Genomic DNA, 20830 nt, shown 5'->3' on the forward strand with positions numbered 1-20830 from the left:
ATATTTTCTAGTTCCATCCATTTGCTTGCAAAATTCATGAAGTCATCATCTTTTTTTCAATGTCATTATTTATTTGTTACTTTTAAAGACTTATTTTTGACTGGACTCAGACTTAGAAGTAGAAGCTCTCAGCAAGGACAGCCTACGTCTCTTGGCAATCTGTTACTGGAGTTTTTCTTTGGCTTCCTTCATTCTCTTGACCAACAGTTTAGTGTATTCTGCAGCCTCCTCTTTGTTTTTCTTAGTGCGTTGTTTCTTCAGAGCAATACATCGGAGTTTGTGTTGCAGGACACGTGGAGTAACAAGGCGTTGAATCTTGGGTGCTTTGGTCCTGGGCTTCTTACCTTCTTTGTTTAAGGGCTTCCTGACAACATACTGACAGACATCATCTTCTTTGGAGAGATTAAAAACTTTCAGATTCTACTAGCTCTTTTAGGTCTTAACCGATGAGACACAGTAGTATCTGTCAGTCCAGGAATATCCTTCTCTCCTTTCTTTACAATAACCAAGTTGAGAACACTTAGATTAGCGTCCATAATGCATCCACGAACAGACTTGCACTCCCTCTCTCCAGTTCTCCTTGGTCTGTAACAGGAATGCCCCCTATTCAACAGCAGGCGCACTCTGCCATGGGTCAGAACACCGTGCTTCATGGGAAACCCTTGCTTGTCATTCCCACCGCTGATCTGGACCACATAACCCTTCCACTCTTCACCAAGAGCGTCAGCAGCAACTTCTGTGGCCATGCGCTTCTCATAGAGTGTGTGGAGCTTGCGTTCGTCATCCACTTCAATGAGTTTCTGACAGTCATTGGCAGGGAAGGAGATGTTCAGCTTCATCTTGACACAGCTGACCGCCTAGGAGGTGTCACGAAAAAGAGAGAAGTCATCATTTGTAATAGCTGAGTAGTACTCCATTGTGTAAATGTATCACATTTTCTCTATCCATTCTTACACTGAGGGACATCTGGGTTGTTTCCAGCTTCTGTCTATTATAAATAAGGCTGCTATGGACATAGTAAAGCATGTGCCCTTGTTATATGTTGGAGCATCTATAACTCACAGACCATATGAAGCTTAATAGGAAAGAAGGCCAGTGTGTAGATATTTCAATCCCACTTAGAAGGGGAAAAATAATCATGGGAGGTAGAAAGAGGGAGGGTCCTGGGTGGGAAAGGGGAGGAGGAGAGAAAAGGGGTTCAGGTTCAGGTATGGGAAGTGACAGGAGAGACGTCCAGAAGGCCAGAAGAATAAATAGAGATATGTAGCAGTTGGGGGCAGGGAATTGGGGGGACTACTAGAAAGTCCCAGATGCCAGGGAAGTGAGAGGCTCCCAAGACTCAGTGGGAATGACATTAGCTGAAATACCTAACAGAGGGGAGATAGAACCTGAAGAGACAACTTCCAGTAGATAGGCATAGCCCTCAGTTGAGAGAAGGGGCCACTCACCCATCTCAAAATTTTTAATCCAGAATTGTTCCTGTCTGAAGGAAATACAGGAACAACAAAAAAAGGAGCATAGGCTAAAGGAAGGCCATCTAGAGACTGTCCCACCTTGGGGCATGTCCATCCCACATACAGACACCAAACTCAGACACCATTGCATACACCAGCAAGATTTTGCTGAAAGGACCCTGATATAGCTGTCTCTTGTGAGACTATGCCAGGGCCTAGCAAACACAGAAGTGTATGTTCATAGTCAGCTATTGGATGGAACACAGGGCCCCCAATGGAGGAGCTAGAGAAAGTACCCAAGAAGCTAAAGGGGTCTGCAACCCTATAGGTGGAACAACAATATGAACTAAGCAGTACCCCCGGAGCTCGTGTCTCTAGCTGCATATGTATCAGAAGATGGCCTAGTCGGCCATCATTGGAAAGAGAGGCCCATTGGTCTTGCAAACTTTATATGCCTCAGTACAGGGGAACGCCAGGGCCAAGAAGTGGGAATGGGTGGGTAGGGGAGTGGTGGGGGGTATGGGGGACTTTTGGGATAGCATTGGAAATGTAAATGAAGAAAATACCTAATTAAAGAAATGACAACATGGAGGAGGACACTTGACTTCAACTTTGGGCATGTGCCTTTGCACACACATGTGCCTTTGCACACACATGTGAAGATGAATGCACAGATAGACGTACACAGAGCTCATACACATGCACGTGCAATGAATGAAAGAAATACGATTGGCCACCCAAACCAAAAGGAAGACAACAAAAGAAAAGCATGCCCTTCCCCCATGAAAATAGAAAGGGGGAGCATCTGCGATGAGGAAGAGGGGCTGCAGCGGTGCGAGAGGGACAAGTCAGGGTGACAGGGGCAGATGAGATCAAAATACATTATAGTAGTTCGTGAAAACTCCTAAGAAACCCATTATTATATATAATTATTATATGCAAATAAAAAAGAAAAAATGAAATACATAGCTACCAAACCAAAATAAAGGGCTCACAAGGCCATGCCAGAGAAAAGGCAAGTACACAACTGAGGTGTGACTTTGAGCTGAGCACCAGCTGCTCTGTGACAATAGGCAGCTCCTCGTGAGGGCTGTCCTCGCCTGCATGTGGATGGCCTTCCCTTGGTGTCTTCACACCATCTTTGCTTGTGTTCCTCTCAGAGACTCTGCAAGCTCTCTAGTGTCTCCTCGTGTCTTTTTGTGAGGACACTAATCTTATTGGACCCACCTAAACTGTGGTGGTTTGACTGAAAATGGCCCCCATAGGGAGTGGCACTGTGAGGAGGTGTGGCTTTGTTGGAGTAGTGTGACCTTGTTGGAGGAAGAATGTCCCTGGGGGTGGGACTTGAGGTTTCAAATGCTCAAGCCAGGACCGGTGTCACACTCTGCCTGCTGCTTGAGGATCCAGACAGGGAACTCTGTACTCCTTCTCCAGCACGATGTCTGTCTGCATGCTGCCATACTTCCCACCATGATGATAATGGATGAAATCTCTGAAACTGTAAGCCAGCTCCAATTATGCTTTCCTTTATAAGAGTCGCAGTGGTCACAGTGTCTCTTCATAGCATTAAAAGCCCTGTTCCCTTATTCCATATTACTTTACCCCACCTCCATGAAAGTCCCATCTCCCATATACAGTCACATTGGAGGTTAGGGCTTCAACATATGGACTGGGATTGGTTATATAAACCAGAACCTATTGGAGGCTGTCTTCCTACCTCTTCAGTATCTATACCAGTACCTATGCTCCCTGCTTACTGGGTAGAGAGACAAACAAAGATAGAAATCTTTCAGGACCAGGTGTCTGCCACAGACCAACTGAGTGACTTTGGGAAGATAGACTACCCTCTCTGAGCTCTCCTGCCTGTAAACTGGAGGCAAGCCTGCCTTTCACAGTGCCGTGAGAACAGTGTGAGACAGGGCATGTGGCCCTGGGCTTGTCAGGTGCTCGATGCTCAAAAATGGCAGCTGTATACGTTTGCATTTTGCAAGCAACTTGTAATTTTACCTTTGGATCCAGTTTCCACTCATAGCTTCATCATACAGCGGCAAAACGGAGGCATAGGTAGTGTTCACAGAAAGGGAAGAAGGGTCCCCTCCCCAGCTGTTTTCCCAGCATGCACTGCAACAGATGGTGTGGCTGCTAAGGGTACTTGCATAAAGGTAAAATGTTTTCCTCAGATGTCTAATCTTGGTTCTTCATTATTCTGTGGCTGCCATTCTTGCTAGCTTTGGTCTCCAGCTAACATTTATGATGTCTTTTAAGTAAACATCGGAAAAGAACACAAACTCACACACAGCTAATAGGAATCAGCAGGGGCAGGGAGAGAAGTTATTTTCCCCTTCATTACCAGTCTACCTCCATTAAAACCCCAACTGAGATCAAGGTTATCTGCAACAAGCACAGAGAGGAACCGGGGCAGCCACATCACACCCCACAAAGACTCTCCCTCCAGCTAAGGCTTCCAGAACTTTCTGTTCTTTGGATTCTGTGGGTGCAACTTTCTGACTGCAGCTGAATCACTCAGTTGCAGAATCCCAGAGAGAAAATCCTGTGTGTGTCAAGAGCAGCACTACAGCATCATCTTGTTAACTATTGAGACATTGTAGCATTTGGACTATGAAGGCAATCGTTTTACATTCTGGGCTTGAATATAAGTCTCTGATAATTCATTCACTCATTCATTCTTCCTTTTTAATTTGTGTATCTCGTCTCTTCTTCTCTTTTTCCTATCTCCCCCCCCTCTCCCTCTCTCTCATTTTTGTAGTTTCTTTTCAGCTTTTATCTTATGTTTGGGTGTTTTGCCTGCATGTGTATCAGTGCACTTCATGCATGCAGTGGCCACAGTGGCCAGAAGAGGGTGCCAGATTACCTGGAACTGGAGTTGCTGCCAGTTGTGAACCACCAAGTTGGTGCTGGGAATTGAACTCAGGACCTCAGGAAGAGTATCCAATACTGTTAACTGCTAGCCATCTCTTAAGCTCAAGTCTCTGCAAACTCCTAGGGAGTTTCCCCTACATAAGAATAACTAGGTGGAGGTTATGTTTTTGTTTTTCCAAGCCCAAAGTATCCCCTGAAGAATCTGATTTCCGTTTTTTCTCTTTATCATGTGGGATGCGTGCTGGTTGCTGACCATAGAACTCTACAAGCTTCAGAATCCTGGACCCTTACACTAAGATGACAGAGGTGGGGCAGAGGGAGGACAGTGGTCTCCCTGGTGGATGGGGCAGGCTTGAGTGAAAACAACTGCTAGTCTCTTCAGGCAAATCTAGAGAGTATGAGGAGAGGTAGGTGACTGCACAGAGTCTCTAATTACAGCTCCTCATGGTTATTGCCATGACGACTGACGACACTGGACTAGCAGAGAGGAGAGTGACCTGAGAATCAGCCAGTGCCTCCTTTTTGTTTGTTTGTTTTTTGAGACAGGGTTTCCAGGTTTTGTATACCAGGCTGGCCTTGAACTCAGAAATTTGCCTGCCTCTGCCTCCCGAGTGCTGGAATTAAAGGCGTGCACCACCACACCCAGCCCCAGTGCCTCCTTTTTATACTCACCAAAGTCCAGCAGAATTTATTTCAGGATTGATATTAGAATTTGCCACTCTTGGTTCTGAATTCTTCATGAAACTTCAATTTATTTTACTTTAGTTTTTGTCTTCTAAGAGCCTTTCTTTCCTATAGTATTTTAAAATGACCTAATCATTAGAAAAAAATTCCCTGGAAGTTTTAGTTTGTTCTTTATTGAGTAATGAGCTATTGTGTTAAGGAACTGGGTCCTCCTAAATTTGTGCATTCATAGAAACCCTAACTTCCAGTGTGATATTTACACGAGCCTTTGGAAGTTAATTAAGCATAGATGAGATGATTGAATGGACCAGTAGACACTGGTGATGAGATTAGAGTCCTGAGAAGGGGGAGAGACCAGAGCTCATCTGCTCTCCAAGAGTGAGGGGGACAATGGGAAGGCACTGTTGGAAAACTAGGGAGAGGATCTTCACAGGAAACCAAAGCAACACAGAACTTTGGGTTTAGATTTCATGACCTCAAGGACAATGAGACAGAAGATAGGGCTGTTAACAGCCATTCAGTCTGTGATATTTTGTATGGCAGTCTGAATCCACAAGATAGGAGTCAATCCGTGAGATGTATAAGCAATAAACATGTTGATTTTTAAAAGTAAGATAAAAAGGTTAAGTCAAACCTGGTTTGTCCAGTTTAGAAAAACACAAGGTCTACACAGTGCTGACTTTGGCCGTCCATCTATCCATCCATCCGAGCTGAGCCTGAGGTGAATGAGGCTTTGCTCTGACTCTGGTGTCTAGTGTCATATAAGCATCCCCAGAGGGCAGGATCAGATCTGCATTCCCACAATTCCACTCTTTTGTCTAATAGTCCACTTAATCCCTATTATATGAATGAATCAGAGAGGAGATGAGTTTAAATATTCAGGCGAGCTTTTCTATAAGTAAAGACAGCAGGAGGCGTAATACACCTTGAGTAGGCATTTTCAACCAGGTTATCTGTCCTCTCACTGTGGCCTTAGAACCAACTGTCCACACAGTAAGTCACCCTGATGTACACAGTCCTGGAATCCTTGACTAAAACAAAGGCGGATCTCTCTGCTTTCAAAATCAGAACTATGGCTACTTTGATCAGGAGGAAGAGAGGAGAAAACTTAAAAAAGTTTCTGTTACATTCCTTTATGTTCATTGCGTCATTTAGAACTCTGAAAGAGATGTCATTATTCCCATTTTAGAGACGAGAGAACCAAAGCTGAGAAAGAACAAGCAGCTTGCCGGATCTGAGTGTAAGTGTTCTGACTCCCAAGTCTAACAGTTAAAGGTCCGCTCTTTCCAAGTCTCCTCCTTCAGAAAGAGCAACCAGTCTTTAAACAATTAGTTGATTGCTGCAGTCTTACTCTCCACATGTTTCCACGCCAGTTTCAATGAGCTTGGTGAAAACAAGGAACTGTTACCTACCAGTTTTTCTTCATCTTTATGTTTGTGCCTGTCCAGATACCACAGAGCACCTATGGTGGTCAGAGGTCCTTGCTTGATACAGGTTCTCTTTGTTGGTTGCTCTTGTGTATTCCAGGCTAACTGGCCCCTGAGCTTCAATGAATTTCCCTGTGTCCCCCACAACCCTCATCTCACTGTAAGAGCCTTGGGATTCTAGTGCAATTTTAAGTTGTAATTGGGTGTAAGTTACTGTGTTTGGCTTTTAAATAGGTTCTGGGGATTTGAACTCAGGTCCTTTCACTTGTATGGCATTTACTTTACCTATTAACCCATCATCTTCCAGCCCTATAAGATATCCATAATTCACTTAAAATCCATTTGAGATGACTTTGTGTGATGGAAACAAATATACAAATATATGTAAATATAAAGATACAAATTATAACTCATCTCACTTCTGTTAAAGGGGAGACTAGATCCTAAAAAGAACAAGGAATAGGTTGAGGAATAGCTGAAGGATATTTCAAGGAAGGGTAGACACAGAGGCCAGAAATGAGGGACCATGGGTAGGCAAGAGTGAAGAGGGTTCCATACACTTAAACACGAGACCTATAGTTGGTGTTGCCTATACGGAATCTTTCAGCCCTATCTCATGGATCTCTAAGCATGTGTGTTCGTCAGCTGAGAGGAACTGGCTGGACCTCAGGTCTTCTATGATGTGGCAGAAGTCCTGAGTACTCTTGATTCCCTCACTGCCAGGCTCCCACACAGTTATCAAGCATAGCCTAGACAATGAATTGGCCACTCTAATAACCATGTGAACTGTTGTCTAGTTCTGGATTTTTTTCTTACAAAGTACATTTAACTGTGCAGTGTTGCAGAGAACATCACTAATAGCAGATTTCACACTCTGCACCACTTTGAGTCAACACAGGTAAATATTTGAAATCATGGCACGTAAGCAGCACACCATGCTATGGTTTGGGCATAGACGGGCCTCTTTCTGTGAGAGAGAGCAGGGAGACCTGCTTCGTGGGACAAAGGCAGCATTGCAGGGAGACTCACCCACATGGTCACCTTTCTACCCTGAGAAGCAGGAAAGAGGGATCTTGACAGAGATGTCAGAAAGCAAGAAGACAAGAGGCCATCCCCAAGGAACTGTCATCACTCTGGAGATAGTCACAGGAACTGGGAGAAAAGTGTCTCAGTTCCTGTGTGGGACCTCTGAGCAGAGAGACTGACAGTGCACAGGATGTCCCCAGGAGCTCATGGTTATGGGTTGGCCCTGATACCTCACGCTTGTTCTCCTGAGGCTATGGCTCATGGAGGGAGAATGTGTTTTAGCTTCAGCAAACACACAGACATGTACACACACACACACACTTCATTCCTACTGGGCTTGGGAGGCAGCTCAATCAGTAAAGTGCTTACTGTGTAAGTATGAGGCCCTGCGTTCTGTGAAATGGAAACTTAAGGGTTCTTTGGAAAGTCAGTTATGCTGGATGGTGTTTTTCTGAGGCAAACACATGAAGGAGTGTTTTTCTGAAGTGGATACAGGTGAAAGGCTAAGGCAGATTCGTGAAGGAATGTTTAACTGAAGCAGACACAGGAGAGAGTCTGTGCTACTAAAGCAAGCACATGAAAGGACACATGATGAGGGACTCCTTGCTGATGACACATGCATGTCTTGGTTCACCTTACATTGTGTAGTTGAGCTGCATTTGTTGGGACTCCACAGAGAGAAACACACCAAACAGCTTCTGGTGGTTTGCGTAGTTTCTTGCTGCTTCTGCAAACTTGGGCTGATTTGCAGAGTGATGTCAGCTGAGACAGACACACATGCTGAGGCAAGACCCATGGAGGACACGTGATGTTTGGAGAAAGTGTAAATAGACAGTGATGGATGCTGAGCTAGGCTTGCTTATAGAGCTAGCTGTGCAACACTTGTTTATCTTGTTGTCTTCTATTTGATTCTCTGAGAGAGGCATAGCTGAGAATTCCTGCTGGTCCCCCCTGCTGACTTGTGCTGAGGTTGAGGCCTGGCTGTCTCTGCTAGGTAGTGCCACCACTGCTGATCATGTTTGCTATCCTGACTCTACCGAACTGGGCTGCTGATCTATCCATGAAGTGTTTCCAAGTGGATCGAGCTGCCACTGCTAACCTGCGAACTGAACTGCCAATTTTCAGACAACACAGACAGGAGTTGCTCCAAAGAACCTTTCAAAACAGGTCCACTCTCTCCCCTCCCCCCCCTATCTCTGGTGGGTGGTGGGCTACAAAGAAGGTTAAGCATTTAAGAACCACCATTAAAAGTAGACCTGAAAAGCTGGGCATGGCAGTGCAAGTCATAATCCCAGTTATGCCTGGCACCCAAACAGACAGATACCTGGAGCTTATTGGCCATCATATTTAGCCAATCAGTGAACTTTAGGTTCAATGTCTAAAAAACTAAGGTGGAGAGTGCAGAAGGCACACACTCCGTGAGCACATACATATACCTCCTGCCTTGACGAAACCAAAATTGTGTTCCTAGAAATATGGACATTGAACTCTTCTCTCTCTCTCTCTCTCTCTCTCTCTCTCTCTCTCTCTCTCTCTCTCTTTCTATTCATTTTATACCCAATGGCAGCCCCCCTCCTCTCCTCTCAGTCACACACTCACAAATTTCCTTCTCCCATTATCCTCTCCTCTTCTCCTTGGGTACCATCCCTCCCTGGGACAAAGCAGGTCTAAGTGCATCCTCTCCCACTGAGGCCCAATTAGGAAGAGCTTGGGGAGTCTTTTGGAAGAGTAGGGAATAGGATTGAGCCAGCCAGAGGGGTCAAGGACAGCACAAGAGACCTACAGAGTCAACTAAGCTGGAGCCATGGGGCTCACAGAGACTGAATTACCAACCAAAGAGCATGCAGAGGGCTGGGCCTAGGCCCTCTGCACATTTGTAGCAGAGGTGCAGCTTGGTCTTCATGTGGGCAAGAATTGCCTCTGACTGCTGCCTGCCACTGGATCTCTTTTCCCTCGCTGGACACTGAACTCTAAACTGTCACAAAAGAGGAAGACAAGCTACCTCGTGTTTCGTGTCTCCTACGGTGTGTCTCCTTCCCTACCTGTATCATCCTGGTCGGGGTGGGGAATGTGACCCACTTTGCCAGCCCCTGAGGCTCAGGTTGTAGTCTGCTTAGCAAGAGCTTCACCCTGCCCCAGGGCTGGCTGGTCTACCACCAGCAGCATCCCTATTTTTGGATACAGTGCCTGCCTTTTCAGTTGTTTCCTGGGATGCTGAGATACCCTCTCACCTGAGTCCCTACTGACTTTGCACATGTACAAGGTTGAGGTCCTCTCTCACTGCAGTCCTTTATCAGCAGATAGACTCTGAGAAGTAGCCTGGGAGACAGAATACCCTGCTCACTTTCAGATAATCTTAACTGCTCCCCGCCTCTGACATTTGCTGCTTCTTGGGAACATAAATTGGTCTGTTTACTGGCTTTTATTTTATTTTATTTTTACCTTAAATAAGATCTGTCTCCTCTGTGAGTGCCAGCTCCTGGAAAATGATGAGGAAGACGAACCCTCAGCCTCTTGAAGTGGCAATTGCACAAGAAAGGATTGCCATAGTCCGCTCAAGTTACTGATTTTTCTTTTCTCTTCAAATTCGACTAGTCCTAGGAGCATTTAATGAACTCACGTAGATTTTGAAAAAGACCTCTTAGAAACAGAGTGGAAATCAAAAGGGGAGTTGAAAATGTCAAATAGAGTTCTCTGAGATGGCTTCTGATAGCTTCCCCAACAGAGGAGGGGCACTCTGCAGAAAGGTCTGAGACGTGCTCCTTCATAGAGTGATGGGAAGTGCTGTCTCTTTTCATCCTCTGCCTAGTACAGAGCAAATGACCAGGGGAGGGTGGCTTTCACTGGTCTCCTGGTTCTTGGCTTCTGGCACACCACTTCGGCCTAAAGTTGTACTCCAGCTTTGTGAATCAGGGCTAATCTCACCCTGGACCTCCATGTGCAAGTCAACTCTCCTCCTCCTCCCCCTCCTCTATAACTCACAGAGTCCAAATAGTGCTGTCTGCATGCATGTGGGTGTGGGGCTGTCCTAGTTAGGATTTCTATTGCAGTGAAGAGACATTGACCATGGCAACCTTTAAGAAGGAAAACATTTAATTGGGACTGACTTACAGTTTCAAAAGTGTAGTCCACTATCGTCATGTCAGGAAGTATGGCAACATGTGACAGATTGTGCTGACGAAGGAGCCAAGAGTTCTACATCTGGATCAGCAGGCAGCAGGAAGGGAGAGTGACACTGGGCCTGGCTTGAGCACTAGAAACCTCAAAGCCCATCTCCAGTGACACACTTCTTCCAACAAGGCCACACTCAATAGTGCCACTCCCTATGAACCTGTGGGGGCCATTTTCATCCAAACCACTACAGGTGCCATTCACTGGCATACAGAAAGCCTACACCAGAACATTACAGGGGCCAGATCCCAGAAGAAATATAACTTCACTCTCAGTTCTTGCCAGCAGCCATCAACTGCCAGTAACTTCTTGGGTAGAAGTGGAGCTTCATCAGCCCCTTCCCTTGTCCATCGATGCTGGAATGTTGGTGGTCTTGATCTTGGGCAGGTGGACACACTGCTGTTCTTCAGTACAGTGGCCATATCATGACCAGAAGAAGACACCATTTCACAGATCTCCTACCCACCTTCCAGCTCTTACATTCTTCTTGCCCCATCTTCTGTGTGTGTTTTTTTTTTTTCTGAGATTTTCCCCAAGTCACGAGGGTGAAGAGTTAATGTAAATTTCCTACTTATGTCTAATCATTCAACAATCACTTGGCCTCAGCACTTTGGCTAGTTATGAGTCCCTGCATTGACTGCTCTGGTATATGTATTTTCATGTGTGCTTTTTCAGTAGAAATAAATATGTAATTTACAATTTCTCTTTTATAAATAATACATGTTCAGAGCAAAACCATTTTAAACATGCAAAAGTGGAAAGAGAGGTGTATAAAAAATCTATAATTTCATCATCAAGAAATGACCTTCTCCTAGGTCATATTCCTAGCCAAACAAAATATTGATATTTCATGCACAAAATTAGTACATCAGGAACTTGCAGGCAGGCCAGCTCTGTAAGGGGGAGTAGGCACAGTGAGCAGAGCAGCCTGGTGTGGAAACTGAGCACAGTCACATCCTTGCTGTGACTTGGACCAGGAACTTGTCATCTTGGACTATATCCGTGACTACATCATTGAGTAAGGATAGCAAAATATATTTCTTGCTGTCGGGCAGTGGTGGCTCACGCCTTTAATTCCAGCACTTGGGAGGCAGAGGCAGGCGGATTTCTGAGTTTGAGGCCAGCCTGGTCTACAAAGTGAGTGCCAGGACAGCCACAGAGAAACCCTGTCTCAAAAAAACAACAAACAAACAAACAATATATACATATATATATATATATATATATATATATATATATATATATATATATTTCTTTCTAAGAACTATGTAAAGAAAAAGAAAAGCTTTCACAGGATAGATGCTCAATAAATGCTTGGTGCAGTGATCACACACACACACACACACACACACACACACACACACACGCACACACACACACACACACACACACACACACACACACGCCCAGGCAGAGGAGTGGCATGAAGAAGGAGCTTTCTCAGTGGAGGAGTGCTGGAGAGTGCCTCTGGATTCCACTGACAAGGACACTTGGCTGATGCGAAGCTCCAGAGAGTGAAGAGCAGCACACCATTTCGTGTGAGATGACTCCCTGGCTAGCTTTCTCGGGCGGAACAGGGACTCACGTCTGTCTGTGTTCTTGTGGGACGATTAATGCGTTTATAACATTATAGAGTCATTTGAAATTGATACGTGGAGCCTTACACGCCTGCAGATTTCTCTAGGGAAGGATAACATTACACTCATCTTCATATCCTTGGAGGTGCTCTCTGTAGCGAAGCAAGACAGATGCATGCTCTGGGGGTGACCCACTTTATTATCAGCTTACACAAAGCTGTACCGGCTCTGGGTGCATGCCTCTGGGGGAATACGTATGTGGTTTTCCTTTTGCAGGCATGGCTTGGGGAAAACTGTGGGCACAGACTACAAGATGAAGATGCTGTTTTGATGAACTAGACTTTTAGAAATGATCTTACACAATACCCAAAGGTCCCCTTTTCTTTATGCCGTCTTTCAACATTTCTGAAAATCTATAGGGAGTCAATACCTCTTGAGAGTTTCCACTGGAAAGTTTCCCAAGACAGAGGGGAAGGTGGGGGTGGGGTGGGGGGGCAGTGAGTGAGACTATGAAACTGCCAGTGATAAATTCACATTTTAAAACTTCTTCATTTTCCATTTGCCTTTTTGAGAAGGAGTTGATCTCAAATTCTCTATATAGCCCAGGCTAGCCTCAAACTTGTCAGCAGTCCTCCTGCCTCAGCTTCTAGTACTAAAGTTGTTTTTAATTTAAAAACATGTCACTAACTATTCTGTATTCAACTTTGATTTTTAAAAAGTCAACTTAAGTTTCTTTTAAAATATTAAGGACAGATTATATAAAACCCATTACTTAAAACAAACAACAAACTTACATGGGTGTTTTGCCTGTGTGTGTGTGTATGATGTACCACCTGGAACTGGAGTCTCAGAGAGCCTTAAGCCTCCATGTGGGTACTGGGAATTGAACTCTGGTCCTCTGGGAGGGCAGCTAGGGCTCTTAACCACTGGGCCATCTTTCCAGCTCTCTTCCATTCCCTCCAGTTTTCCACCTTTCAGTTTTATATGTTTCAGTTTGGCAGTTTGATTTGTTACATTCGTCAGGGTATGTGAGCAGTCTTTTCCTTACTTGCTCCAAATGCATAGCAGTATAATAAAGCAAAAGTGTTAATCAGTAGAAATGACTTAATAATAATATTAATTATTAAATAAACATTATTATCATTAATAATGGCTTAGTAATCATATCATTAATTAATAATTTAATAATGAGAGGGAAGGAGTTAGGGGTGACATCTAGCTCCAATGTGGGCTGCATACGTGCAGGGGCTTTGCAAGCAGAAAAACAAACGACAGAAAGCCTGCTGTGATTTTAGGTTGGGTGATGTGAAGTTTGGTTTCAGACATGAAGGTTCATATTCCATTTTCAGCTTTCCATCTCCTTGTTAAGAGCATGCTATGCACAAACCAGGTGTTAACACAAGATAAAGAACAAACAAAATAAATCTAGCTCATCTGAAGGAGGTAAGCCAAACTTATTAGCAGGTATCTGTGGGGTAAGCTGATGGTGGGGACACTTCAGAATTAGGGTAGCCTCAAGCAAAATTTTAACTTTATGATCCTATATCATTATAATTATATTCTATGATTTGTATTTTATGTAAATAATATATAACATATTGCATATAACGCATATAAATTTTATAAAATATATAAAATTATATTTTATATGTTTATAATTATATAAGGTTATAATTGTAACCTATAATCCTAATAAGGTTCTAGATTAAATGCTAATCATCAAATAAAATTAATTTTTAAAAATAAAAAATATATTAAATTTGGGAACTTATGGATGTGTTTCCTAAACTTTTTCATTGAAGACAATTAGCTAGTAACCAGAATGCATTATCTACACGTAGGAAATTGTCAAATACTTAGTTTAAGTATGAAAATATCAAAATCTATTAATAATGAAATGAGAATAAGAAACAGGAAAGGCAAGCTGCAGTTCACCTAAGGCCTTGGTTTTGAGCTGAGCTCAAATCTGATTTTCTAGAGCAGCGATAGGCATTGGTCTTGGGTCCCTGAATGATACTTAGCACACATGCCGTCACTCGTTACCTCAGCCAAGCCTGTTATTAGGAGGATGCTCCATCACCAACGCTGAACACGTACAATCATGCTCTCCGTAGAAGGATGCTTTATCACCAGCACTGAACACGTATAAGCATGCTCTCCATCACCAGGGCTGAACACATACAAGCATGCTCTTCATCAAGAAGATGAGCTGCTTGATTCGGTTTCCTACAAAGGAAGTCATAACATAATTTTACTCTTTAGCTCTCTGAGTAAAATATGTTTTATAAAAATTCACAATGTTTGTACCTTGACCTAGTCCTACTGCTAAGGACCAGTAGCGTCCCAGGAATTCTTTAGACTGGGAATTACGTCCAGCCTTGTGGATGGACAACTATGGAACTCCCAGTGTCTCCAGTAGGAGACAGCCATTGTTGAACCATGAGACACATCCTGTAAGTCAACATAATAAATCCTCTTTAAGTGTATATTCACTCTGTTAGTTCTGTTCCTTTAGAGAACCCTGACTAATACAACACCCTTGGTACCACCAGGAAATAAAAGAATCTAAAAGAAACAAACTGAATTAGGAGCCATGTGAGAGAGTCCTTTGGTCCATGAATTGCTCTCCTGAGCAGGAAGTAATGGGTCATGTGTGCGTTTTCCTCTTTACAAGGAAGAAACTGTACAGCAATGATAAGACTTCCCATGCATGGAGTGTGAGGGCCAGCCTGCAAGAGCAGGTTGTGTCTAGTGAACGAAAGCATCACATTTTGTTAGGAGAGACTGGCCAATGGGTAGGGATAAAAAGAGTTCACTTTGGAAGCATTCTCAATCATACCTAGAATAGATACAGAGTTGCCTAATTTCTTTCCATATAAAACTACAGCTAGGAGCAGGATCCATTGCTTAGCAGCCACAGTGTTTACCCTTCTACCTGACTCCAGTTTTGAGGGATTTTATTCTCTTTGGTGTCCATCCAAATAGGCCCATGTACCTTGCACACATGAACTTATATCTTACAAATACACATATAAGTAAGTTAATAAGTCTTTTAAAAAAATCCAAAAGCCAAGTAACAACATCAAACCTTACAGGCCAAATAAATAGCTTTGAGTTGCTTAATTTCCACATGTGTGAGAGTTAAAAACATTACGTTATCCAAAACATTCAAAGCCACTTAGTGTTTGCTGCAGTTTTGCCCTCTCTGGGCCCAAGCCCAGAGAGTTTTTGCTCTTGTTTATCATGTGTGTGTATAAGTGTGTGTGTGTGTGTGTTTTGCATGCACGCATTTGTGTGTGAGGCCAGAGGACAACCTCAGGACTATCTATATACATTTACATATATTCTCTCTCTCTCTCTCTCTCTCTCTCTCTCTCTCTCTCTCTCTCTCTCTCTCTCTCTGTCTCTCTGTCTCTGTCTCTGATATGACAGTCTCTCTTACTAGCTCACAGCTTGCCAAGTGCATTCATTAGTCTGTCTGGTGAGTGAGTTCCAGGGATCTGTCTGGCTCTGTCTGGCTCTGTCTGGCATTTTAAACATGGGTCTCGGGGATTGAACCCAAATCCCTGTGCTTTTGAGGCAAGAGATTCACTGACTGAGCCATCCCCCCAGCTCTGGAGAAATGTTGTTGACATCACTCCAATGAGAGCCCTGCTTTTTGAGCCAGTTCCTAGCTGGCAGGAGTGGGGAAGACCCAGGAACTCATTAATAAATACACATTTTTTAAAATGACATTTGTTAGGTTTCTACATCATTGCATCAGACTCAGGGAGGAAGATTTGGGAGGGTTTTTGTAAATCTAAGGCTTCTTGCATTCTATGTATTTGTTTATTGATTGATTGATTGATTGATTGATTCTGAAGCAGGGTCTCCCTTTGTCATCATGCCAGCCTAGCATCCGCACCCTCTGGCCTCGGGCTCCTGAGTATTGGGCATACAGGCATGTACCAGCACACTCAGTGACACTACTTGTGATGACTTTTTGACTTTGATGGCGCAGTGCTCCGGTCTCAGAAAGGGCACCCAACAAAGCTGCCGGGTTTTCTGCTGTGGCTGGGGGGTTTATTTATATTTTGAGAACTTGAGGATTAATTCAGAAATCTGTCACGTATGGAGTGGTTTAGAATTTTGGCGACTCCGAGAAAGAATTAGAATACTGCTGAACTTTAGAGAGAACTAAATAAAGATCCCGCGGCAGGAAGCGCGTGCAGAATAAGGATGGGCTGTTTGCTCCTGGAGGGTGCCAGGCACAGAAAATGCCAAACGGCAATTTCTTTTCCCTATACTCAGCTTCCCCGACTGTTTGTCTATCAGGGTTGTCAGAGTGAACACAACTGCAAAACAAGTGGCATGCTTAACTTCAAGGCTGGAAATGTTTGTCTTAACCCCCACATCTGCCTCCACATAACTACTTTTCTGGGAGGGAGACTTCAGTCAAGGTACAAGGCTTGTTGGTACCAGTCAAGTTTAACTCCTAACCCACCAAATAAGACTCTTCAAAGTACTATTCTGATGATTCGAATTTTTTATTGGATATTTTATTTATCTACATTTCAAATGTTATCCCCTTTCCTGATTCCCCACCCCAGAAAATCCCTATCCCATCCCCCCTCCTTCTGCTTCTATAAGGGTGTGCCCCCACCCACCCACCCGCTCCTGCCTCCCTGCCCTTGTATTCCCCTACACTGGGACATGGAATCTTCATGGAACCAAGGCCCTCTCCTCCCATTGATGCCCGACAAGGCCATCCTCTGCTACACATATGGCTAGAGCTGTGGGTCCCTCCATGTGTACTCCTTGGTTGGTGGTTTAGACTCTGGTATCTCTGGTTGGTTGATATTGTTGTTCTTCCTATGGGGTTGCAAACCTCTTCAGCTCCTTCAGTCCTTTCTCTAATTCTTCCACTGGGGACCCCATGATCAGTTCAATGGTTGGCTGCAAGCATCTGCATCTGTATATGTCAGGCTCTGGCAGAGCCTCTCAGGAGACAACTATATCAGGCTCCTGTCAGCATGCACTTCTTGGCATCCACAATAGTGTCTGGGTTTGGTGACTGTGTATGGGATGAATCCTCAGGTGGGGCAGTGTCTGGATGGCCTTTCCTTCAGTCTCTGCTCCACACTTTTCCTCCATATTTGTTACCCCTTCTAAGAAGGACTGAAGCACCCACATTTTGGTCTTCCTTCTTCTTGAGCTTCATGTGGTCTGTGAATTATATCTTGGGTGTTCCGAACTTTTGGGCCAATATCCACTTATCAGTGAGTGCATACCATGTGTGTTCTTTTGAGATTGGGTTACCTCACTCAGGATGGTATTTTCTAGTTCCATCCATTTGCCTAATGATGATTCAGATTTTAACTCAGCCCCATCCAGGGTCTTATATCTCCCAGGCTGGCTTTGAATTGCTTGTGTAGCTGAGGATGGCCTTCTCTTCTGATCCATCTGTTTCTACATCTTGAGCACTGGGGTTATAGGTGTGCATATATAAACCACACCTGGTTTCTACAGTGCTGAGGATTGAACCCAGGGCTCTTGGCATCCTAGGCAGGCACTCTACCATATGGACCACACCCCTGCCCTTCAGCTCAGTCTTTCCTAACATAATGTAGGAAACTGAGACTTTGTTACAGCAAGTATCAAAATAATAGCCAGAAACTGCAAATGTGCTTATATATGCACATGGTTTTTCTTTTTTTCTGCTTTTGATTTTTTTTTTTTTGAGATAGGGTTTTCCTCTATAGCTGGGGCTGCCCTAGAACTCACTCTGAAGACTGGGCTGGCTTCAAACTCAAGAGATCAGCCTGCTTCTGCCTCTCAAGTTCTGGGATTAAAGGTATACATAGCTATGTCTGGTTTCACATGGTTTTTATAGTCTCTCTACATTGAAGCATGCATATGTGCACACATACATAGAGTAGATAGGGAAGGAATCCTAAGTTTGCTTTATACTGTGGTGATAAACACTATAACCAAAAGGAACGCAGTGGGGGGGGGTGGTATTCATCAGGGTTCTCTAGAAAAACAGAACTGACAGAATGAATGACTACATGTCGTCAATCAAGAACATGCCCACAGGCTTGCCTATGGCTCAATCTGAGGGAGGTATTTTCTCAGTTAAGGTTGTTTCTTTTTTCTCAGATGACTCTACCTTGTGCATAGTTGATAAAACCAACAAAATTAACCCTCACAGAAGGGCTAGCGAATTTGTGGGGAAGAATTTCCTGTACAGTGCAGCAATGCCTCACTTTGTACCATAGGCTTGACCCCTCAGTGTGCACAGAACCAATCAGGAGTTGGCGATCACTGTGGCTTAAGGCAATGTTTCTGCTCTTCAATTCAGCCAATGAAATGAGCATTCATCTCCTCTCAAACAGTAGATACAAACACATTTTAGAGAGAAAAGTGGGAAAAAGTAGAAGCAGTTGTTAATGTGACATAAAGACTGGAGTTAGAAATAGATACATGCAGCTGAATTAATAATCAGTAAGAAAATAGATACCTTAGCGTCTCTAAAGAGTTGATTCTCTCTGTGTGCATATAAACATGTGTATGTGTGTGTATATGTGTATGCATATGGGTGTAAGTGTGTGTGTGTATGTCTGTAGGTAGACGTCAGAGGACAACGACTGGTGTCATTTCCCTTCCATCTTGTTCTTTGAGACAGAGTCTCTCACCGGTCTGGAAATCACCAAGCTGGCTCAGGCTTACTAGTGAGCCCCAGAGATCTGGTCCACTTCACTGGTGCTGGAATTACAAGTACACACTGCCACATGTGGCTTTTTAAAGTTGCTTCTGGGTATTGAACTCAGATTCTCTTGAGTTTTCTACCCATTGACCTCTCTTTCCAGTCCCAAGAGAGTATTTTCTTGTTTGGGGAGGAGAAGGTGGAGGTGTCATAGCCAGTGGAAAGTGCTGTCTGAATGTTGGTATTCCCTCTTGAGCTGAGTGTTGACAACTAATCTCTAACCCAGGAGCACTTACAGGCTGGGGCCTTTGGAGGTGCTTATGGGTCAGAGTCCCTGTGAAATCACTCCAAGGAGCTTTGTTCGCCTTTCCATCATGTGAAGAGATCTAGAAGATATGATATATGAGATTCAGGACTTTCTGAACAATCACTCATAGATTTCCTGACCTCTAGAATGTTAAGCCATACATCGCTACTGTTTATAAATGGCTCAATCTGTCATATCAGCTGGAGTGGACTAAGATAAGGTTCATCATAGCAGGTGATTACAAGGTGTTACACACACACACACACACACACACACACACACACACACACGCACACGTTCTCTTAGAGACCTCAATGTGTCTATAAACTTTGTGTTCTCTGTGTCTTTTGTATTCTCCAGAATTAAGCTCTCTGGTGGAAACTGTAGGATATATTTACTAACATAATCGTTATCTTTCTTGGGTGTCTTAGGCAAAAATCATTATCAGAGCCCTAAAGGAGAAAGACGGAATGTGAGATGGGGGCATGAAGCTGCTATGTCTGTTCCCTGCTTTGGGACAGGAACAGGGTCTACTCGGGAATCTACAGGCACAGGCTGGGGTGGCAGTGGGTAATAGCTACCCCAAACTGCCAGCACCTCCTCTCTTTCCTCAGAGACAGAAGTCAGGCTTGACATTTTAGGGCAGATTGCTCCTTTAACAACAAGCACAGGTCTTCAGAAGGCCTTATGCCTGTGCAAGGATGAAGGCAGGACACTATTCTAAAGCAAGCAAGGAGGTTTGATGTAGTCAAAAGCCAAACTCTTCTGCTTGTAGTGCATCATTAGAAAGCTGTCTTTGGTTGGGTGAAATAGATATGTATTATTTTGGACAGTAGGAAATATATTGGTTTGATTGTGTTCACTTGGGGACTGGGGTAGCATCATCTGGGCTCCAATGGGCTTTGCTAGTTACCTGTAGCATGTTCTTTCCTTTTTGGGATAGCTCCACTTGATATCTGCCCTTTCCTCAGGATACATCTCATCTTCCTGGCATCTCCCAAATTCTGAGTCTCCACAGAAACTTAGGATCCACCTTCACAGCCTCATGCATGGTTCTCTCAGGAGCTCCATGCAGGAATCCAACCCTGATACACACTGCCTTGGCTTTTTTCTTGAGTCATAGTGCAAGCTTCCATGAGTTCCTACATTCCGAATTCTGTAAAACTTTCATCATGGGGTGGAGAGATGGCTCCATTAATGAAAAGCCTGTCACACAAGCATGAAGAACTGAATTTGGGGTTTCAGCACCCACATACATGCTGGGTTGTCCTAGTTAGGGTTATGGTTGCTATGATTAAACACCATGACCAAAGCAACTTGGCAAGGAAAGAATTTACTTGGCTTACACTTTCAAATTGCGGTTCATAATTGGAGCAAGTCAGGACAGGAACTCAGACAGGGCAGGAAACTGGAGGTAGGAGCTGATGCAGAGGCCATGAGGGGGATGCTGCTTACTGGCCTGCTCCTTATAGTTTCTTCATCCTGCTTGGCTATAGAGCCCAGCATCACCAGTTTAGGAAATGGCCACACCTACAATGGACTGGGCTCTGCCATCAACCACTAATTAAGGAAATGCCCTAGAGGCTTGCCTACAACATGATCTTATGGAGGCTTTTTCC

General features: G+C 44.0%; 1 pseudogene; it reads right to left on the minus strand.

Annotated features, from left to right (window-relative positions):
* Positions 1 to 90: 90 nt before the first annotated feature.
* Gm5305 lies at positions 91 to 20284 on the minus strand (annotated as a pseudogene).
* Between the last annotated feature and the right edge of the window lie 546 nt (positions 20285 to 20830).

The sequence above is a fragment of the Mus musculus genome, chromosome 6, assembly GCF_000001635.26.
Source record: "Mus musculus strain C57BL/6J chromosome 6, GRCm38.p6 C57BL/6J".
Taxonomy (NCBI): Eukaryota; Metazoa; Chordata; class Mammalia; order Rodentia; family Muridae; genus Mus; species Mus musculus.